At 41.9% G+C, this 7,703-nt stretch overlaps 1 long non-coding RNA gene across 1 annotated transcript; it reads right to left on the bottom strand.

Moving 5' to 3' along the window:
* Nucleotides 1-1,108: 1,108 nt before the first annotated feature.
* Nucleotides 1,109-6,384, bottom strand: LOC136750534 (uncharacterized). The gene is made up of 5 exons (XR_010816883.1): nucleotides 6,308-6,384; nucleotides 3,442-3,771; nucleotides 2,955-3,113; nucleotides 1,576-1,683; nucleotides 1,109-1,174 (listed from the first exon to the last, which is right to left on the bottom strand). It is a non-coding gene; the product is annotated as an uncharacterized LOC136750534 (long non-coding RNA).
* Between the last annotated feature and the right edge of the window lie 1,319 nt (nucleotides 6,385-7,703).

Raw genomic sequence — 7,703 nt, 5'->3', positions numbered from 1 at the left:
GGAGCAGAGTATCGTGAGTAGAGAACGAATGCAGGAATAGCAAACTGTGCTTGGACTTTTGACAAACTGATTTGGATTATGGACTTAAACACCCACATACACAGCAAACAAGTTAATTTGTTTAGCTTATAGAGAGGGACTCATTCTTTGTTGAGGTTGACTTGACAAAGAGTTAGGTTGTGTTTGCGCACGGAGCACAGTATATAATAAACCATCACTTTGCAATAATTTCCCTGCCTGTTTCCTGAGCCCTGCCTTACAGAGCCCAGATGGTGTGGCCAAGACCCCGACACTGTCACAACAGGTAGAAACATGCTGTGCAGTGAGTTTGTCATGTCCAGCTCATTCTATGTACCAGAAATCAGAGATGGAGAAATCGGCCATGACGTCACAGGGGTGCTAACTCTGGAGCTGCTTTGCTGGAAGTCAATGGAGAAAATCAGGAAAGTAATACAGAGCTTATTTCATCACCCAGATCTGTTGCTATTATTTTACATGATTATTTTATTAGAGGTGACTGCTGTGTAGACTACAGCGGAGAGCGAACTGCACACAAATGTTCTCCCGCGCAAAGCATCTCTGCGCATGCGCAGTTCGCGCTCAGCGAAGTTCTGTCATAAAAATACGGTGATGAGGCAATCGAATGTGCATAAAATATTCTTTTTTTTGTGTGTGACTTTTATGATTTTCCCCATTGACCTCCAGCAAAGTAGCTTATACAAGAACCTGAGAAAATATGGATTTTCAGTGGAGTTCCCCTTTAAATTACTATTCCTAAAACAGGACATTGATTAAGACAATCAGACGATACATTTGTCTGGTGATGATTTTTTTCTTTCTTGGTTCATGCTTATGTTAATAATATTGCTGTTACGGTTATATTACTAATACTTAATTAACTAGTGATCTAATAATAACTAACAACAACAATTATTGATCTTTATTATGTACTCTTTGTGCTGCACTTTATGGCTTGGAAGTCATGGTATAAATTAAAATGATCCAAACACCATTTCCAAAAATAGTAATTCTTGCTTATTATCATCATTGTAACAACAGGATTTATCATTAACCTCTCTGGGCATACAACAGTCATGTGAAAATGAAACAGAGAGCCCTCAGTTTACCTGCACTGGGCTGGCCGGCCCCGGCGTGGTGGTGGGTTTTGTGTCTACTGTAAAAAAACAGGCAAAGGAGGCGATGAGTGAAGAAGCAGAATATGATCTATACTTGTAGACATGGTCATGCTTCACTTCAGACACGCACTGCACTGCCCACACCCCCCTCCTCTTCACACGTGAGAGAGGCATCTGTGTGCCATTTATCACACCAGGCCGGACTTGTAAACCACCGACACACAGAGCCGTGTCTCTGCAGCTCCTGATAGCAACGCCACACTGCTGATGAGCAGACAGGATACCCACGAGACATATTTGTGGTCTACAGAATATCCAGAAGGTCACAAAGGTCACAATTATTCTTTAAAATCAAATCAATAAAAAGTATTTCAGACACAGTATACACACATGCCAGTATGCAACGTTATAAACTGGATTGCTTATTGAGGAGACCTACTCAGTGAATGTGTTTGTCTTCTCTTCTTGAAGAGAAATATCACGGCCACCATGAACACACAGACAATCACTCCCAGGGCGGCTGCCAGAGAAATGTGGACTCCGGCACCTAAAACAGAAACAGTGTTAATGAACCGGCCCCACCCTGTAAACAGGCAACAGCACTGGGCCACAACAGTGTAGCATGATCTGTCTGGGTGGGATCATAGTAATGCAGTTGTTATTGTATGGACTGTATGTCGGTTCAGACTTTGGATCTCTGTAGAGATGAGTCAATGGATGTCTCAGCTGACCGCAGTGGGGGGTTAAAAAGGTAATTAGAAACATGGGGGGAAGCTGTGCCAACAGGTGGTCAGCTGTACTGAGAACAAATGACTGTCTGAAGAGAGAGACAGAGAGAGAGAGATAGACAGAGAGAGAGAGAGATGTCCACAGCAACAGGAAATGCACACTTCACCACAGTTGGGCACGAATGAACGAAAAATTGAGTTATGAGGTGTAATTCTCTTGCCCTGATTTAGCTCTGTGTTGTTGCATGGAGTTGTTGAAGTGATGTCTGTAAAACAGAAAGAGTGCCTGGAGGTCAGACAGCTATCAGTATAAACTGAGCTCTGAAGGGCAAACAGTCCACCTGGGTTTCCCTCCAGAAACTGCAAGACAATTTCTACCTTTTGAACGCCACATTGAGGAACTGAAACATATTTCAACTTTGACTGCCAGATCTACTTTTGATACCACACACTGATGCCTCTGCAAAACTGATGCAAAACCAAAGTTTGTTGTTACTCCTGACCTCTCCTGAATGATTGACTTTCTGATATACATTTTTAAACAGTTCAATCTCTCAGCTCGTCCTCTTTTCTGACATTAGAAACACAAACCCACTGAACGTCTGGTGACAGGAAGGTACCACTGGCAGGACATTATGTCGTTCAAAGTGACAAACTGATGCTTAAACCACAAAAGCAGGTATATACTCGCTGGCGTCCTTTTCTTTTGCAGTGCACAAGTAATGAGGCGGTTCTGAAGCACAAGCGATCTTGGTTTTCTATCCCTGCCCGGCAGCTCACACAGTTCTTATAACTGCAGCTCTGTGCTTGTTGGTCGATTGTGCTTTGGTGCTTGTTCAGGTGTGTATAGATTAAGTTGTTCTTTCATTACATTTCAAACACTACAGTGGTTTTCAGAAGTATTCACCCGCCTGCAAAGTTGTCAGTTTGTTGGCACCTGTGTATACTCCACAACACTTTCAAATTAGACTTTACATGTAGAATCCAGTAGCAATATGACACAATTGTCTACAATGCCCTTTGCTCTGTTCACAACTGAGACCCCCTGAGCGCAGTCCTTGCCTACACTGCATGCAGTACGGTAACACACCTGTGAATGCACTGGCCGGAGTCTGGGTTGAATTGTTGCTTGCTGTCGTATCGGTACCATTGATCTCCAGAGGATCAGAGCTGGGTGATGGGGTGGGTGATGGGGTGGGAGATGAGGTGGGTGATGAGGTGGGAGATGGGGTGGTTGTTGTGGGGACTACTGGAGGTAAACAGAAACATGAAGCCATCAGTATGATACCTAGACTAGCAGTACTTCACAAAATGAACACTTCAGTACTTACACAGGAGAATAACCAGCTATACCTGCTGCGGTAGACCTGTTCACACAGACATACCCTTCAGTCAGTCCAGGCTGGCTTGAGCTCTGCCTTCTGGGATCAGTAGCTCTCTAACATGCCCAGCAAAGAGCACTGTTTATTTAATACTGGAATATGGAAACACCATTTCTACATTCAAGAATAAATCAGTCATCAATTAATGTTTATTAACAGAAATACAACAAATTCAGTTTTTATATCATTATTTACCTTCACTGACGCTCAAGTGTGTTTTTGTTAATGTGTCTCTGCCCCATTCCTCCACTCCGCAGTAATAGACCCCAGAATCCTGCAGTGTCAGTCTGTTCATCCACACAGTAAAAGTCTTTGCTGAGACAGAGTTAATCAGGTTGAATCTCCCTGCAGTAACAACAGTGTCTGTCTTGCCAGTTCTAATGAGAACATCCTTATTCCCACAGGGATGACGACACCAGTACTTCACACTGTACTGATAACCATCCTGATATGGACATGTAATCTCTACACTTCCACCTTCAGCCCCAGTCACTCGTCTGTCAGCCGATTTCGCACAGCCTAGAACTAGAAGAGAGAAACATCAGTGCTAGTGACAGATTTGATCTTTATCCTTCAGCATATGAGGGGGTCAGTCTGAGACCAGGCTGGCGTCCGGCTCCTCAATGTGGATGGACAGGAGAAGCCTTCAGTCTGAGGGCAGTAATGCTGGGAATGATCGTGTATTAGGGGCTGTGAATTTATAATCAATACAAAACAAGAGCAATCCTAAAGACTCTGATGTGGATCCTCTAGTCAAAGCTGCTGCTACGACTCCAAGTTGAACCTGTTTGCCCAGAGAAGGCAGGTTCACATTAGTCTTATACAGCCTACTAAACTCAGTGCACGAACAGGGAGGGGTCCCATCTGAAAAATTTCAACATTTTCCCCAAATGTCTGCGTAACATCAAATTCCCTCACTTGAACTTGTGAGTGTATTAGTAGGCTTATTCAAAGCTGTCATTGCTCTGTGTGACAGTAACTTGCTTCCTCTGTATGTGTTTCTGTTGGGTTATCAACCTTTAAAATGTCTTTCCAGAAGCAAGCTTGAATTGAAAACAAGGGAGCAAAGAACCAGCACAGCAATCAGAGTACATAACAGACAGGAAATGAAAGAGCAGGACATTGTTATAAATCACACCTTTAAGTATAAAGCATGAAGCTGCAAAACATCTGTGCAGAAATCTGTGAATTGATTTGGTGAAAATGTGATGTAGTTACTATGGGGTAACCTAGCAAAACATGTTAGCAAAACTCAAACAGGTTCTGATTTTGAAGCCATTGTATTAATGTGTAAAATATTAAAATTAATCAAAATAGCAGCTTTCAGAAGTAATAACTGGAGATGTATAATGAATTACAACAGAGTGTAGGCAGTGTTCAATATCACAGTTCAGAAAAATATAATAACCTAATAACAGAAACAAATTATATATATATATATATATATATATATATATATATATATATATATACACACATACATACATACACACACACACCCATATACATACATATCAGAAATGAGAAAATACTACCCAATTTCCCAATTTCATATTGTCACGGTCTCCCCTTTTTCCACCTTAGTTCACCACCTGAGGTCTCCCTCTCCCGAATACTAGTCTAGTGCTTCTCCTTTCCTTTGTCCAGTCAAACCAGTCTTTCCACATTCTTTCCTACCAGGTCCACCTGTTCTGTCCTCCTCTCCTATCATTGGTCAATCTTTCATTCACCTCATTCAAACCCTGTCTCCTTCACAGTACTTAAACCCCTCTGTTTCATAGATTCATCGTGAAGTCTTGCTTTCTTTCTAGAATCAATTCTGAGCCTTGTTTCGTGTTTGCGTCTCCGTGTTTTTTTGACCTCTTGCTATCGTCTCTCGTTTACCCCTTCTGGATCTCCCCACTAGCCTGTTCGCCTGATCGATCGACCTTGGACTGTCTCTGTTTTCTCTCTCTCATTTTGCCCTTATTGGATTATCTGCTTCAACTTCTAGCCTGCACTTGGATCCCTTCCTTTGGTCCTTGTGGACGTGACACATATTCAGTGTATAGGCCTTTCTTGCTGTGAATGTCAGATTTCATATTTGAATAATAATAATCAATAACATTGTCTATTAAATGCCACTCATCACTTTCAAATATAGAAATATCTAAATGAACTTTCAGACATGTATTAACTCTGTCTATGTGCAGAGGAATTCCCCGACTGTGACACAATCTTTCAGTCAAAATGTCAAGATCTAACTGACAAGTTTACTGAAATACAGCCATTAGGGAATAAATGGGAATACAGAGTTTGTTTTACAACATGATACTGACCATTAAGACCGAGTGACACTACAGCTTTTGGACCACAGTGACATTTTGAAAGATGACCGAGCAAATTGACCATGGCGCTGTTCTGTACTTCTGCTCTCCCTTTTCACAGGACAGGTTGTATTTTCTACACTCCGCTTAATGTATTTGAACTGTGCTTTATTTTATATATTTTTTCACTGTCACTGTGGAAGTTGCCTTGGATAAAGACATCAGGCAAAGAACTAATGGAGTCCATTAAGCATGCAGGGTTAGTGTATTTACAGTAAGGAAACAGATCGTCCCTGTTATCTTTGCTACACATTATCAAGAACTGGACCAATGCGCTCTCTCACTCACTACAACATTAATTACATAATTGAGACTCATAGTGCAATTCAGGATTCAATTAAGCAATTAAGATCTCAGTTGGAATAAAAACTTAAAATAATTTTACAACTATTCGACTTATCAATAAAAAACATTCTGAAAACACTACACTTCTGTTAAACCTCTTCAAGATGATCAAATCTGAATTGTCCTGCACAACTCTGGAAACAATGGTAATTCCCTGTAGCTCAGCTTGCCTGCGTTCTCTTAGTTTCTGCCAGGAGATCCCCGTGTGTTTCTCCACTACAGCAGCAGTCTCACTCCCCTGCGCCCCTCCAATAATCAATTACACTCCAACGTGTCTGTCTCAGGAAACGAGGTTATCATATTCACACAGTTCTCTATCGCGCCAAAAGCAGCAATGAAGACCGACTCACCAGCGAGGAGGGAGACAGAGGGAAGAAAGGAGTTCATTTTCAGCCGCTCAGTATCACGATGCTGTCAGCTGTGCTCTGATACAGAGAGGCTTCCTTGCAGCTCATAGGAGGAAATGACTTGATTGTTTTCAATAGACTGAGCTGTTACTCATGTGATGCAACCAGGCTAGCTGACCAGGAAACTCAGCGGCTACCAGCCACACGGGGAGGATAAGAGAGAGGCAGAAAAGCTCACAGAAACTCACACAGTTAGTACCGTCCTCTGAGCTTAGTGAGGAAGGTGCTGTATCAATCCTGTTTCTAGTGTCATCACTGAGGGTTGGGGGCGGCTGATTCTCACTCTTCACCAGGCAGCCCCCCAGAGCACTAATATCTTGATTTCCCTGAACACATCAATCTATTTATGTCTACCCAAGGGCATTTGAATAGGAAGATGTTCTAACATGCACGTCCATTGGTAAAGTTGCAATGATGTCCATAGCATCTGTTCAGCACCTTTCCACACAATGCTCCTCATCTATGACATGCATGCCTGGACAAGGGCATCTGCTAATAAATAAACAATAATAATAATAACATGTCAACCTCCTGCACAATGGACTTTAGCTGCTGTATTTGAGTCTGCTCTGTTTTGTGCTTTGTGTCACACCTTGTTATCTCAGTGTTCAGATTGTGTGGTAGTGACAAATTCACTACCAGACCGGGCAATATATTTGGGCAAGTATTTGGCAGATATTTCAAAGTAATACAGTGTTTAATCATCATTTATACTTTTTTCAAAGAAATAAAACCTAAATAAATTTAACTTCAAAACAAAATGAAAAAACACCCTGTCAGTGATTCATAGAGCTGCACCCTATTGGACAGCCCCGTCTCTGAGGTCTATTGGACAGCCCTGTCTCTGGGGCCTATTGGACAGCCTAGTCTCTGGGGTCTATTGGACAGCCCTGTCTCTGGGGTCCAATACAAAGTGAGGAAAAGTGCTGGTTTCTAATTCAGGGAAGGAAACGGACCAGACAAAGGAAGCCTTGTTTAAACAGGGCTTTTGTTTGAAAGCTGCAATGGAAATAAAGATTCACTAGTACAGCTGAATTAAAGGCAGACCAGATCTCAAGACCAAGATCTCAAGATCAAGATCTCAAGAGGAGCTACAGAATGACAGTGTATGATAGTGACAATGAAATGAAAGGTGAATATATGAGCATTGTGAGGTTGTTTCTATGGACTGAGAAAAATCCTGACCATTCTTTCGCTCCACTCCTTAGAAAGCACATGCACTTGTTAACACTACTGTATTAAAGAGGAACTATCACACTGCAGTCCCTAAACTGATGGGCTTATATGAACTTATGTGTCACGTGTTTAGTTAAAAACCTGATCTAAAAACCATTCACTC

This window comes from Amia ocellicauda, chromosome 5 (genome assembly GCF_036373705.1).
Source record: "Amia ocellicauda isolate fAmiCal2 chromosome 5, fAmiCal2.hap1, whole genome shotgun sequence".
Classification (NCBI taxonomy): domain Eukaryota; kingdom Metazoa; phylum Chordata; class Actinopteri; order Amiiformes; family Amiidae; genus Amia; species Amia ocellicauda.
The sequence above is the reverse complement of the archived record's forward strand: the minus strand, read 5'-3'. Positions and strand labels throughout refer to the sequence as shown.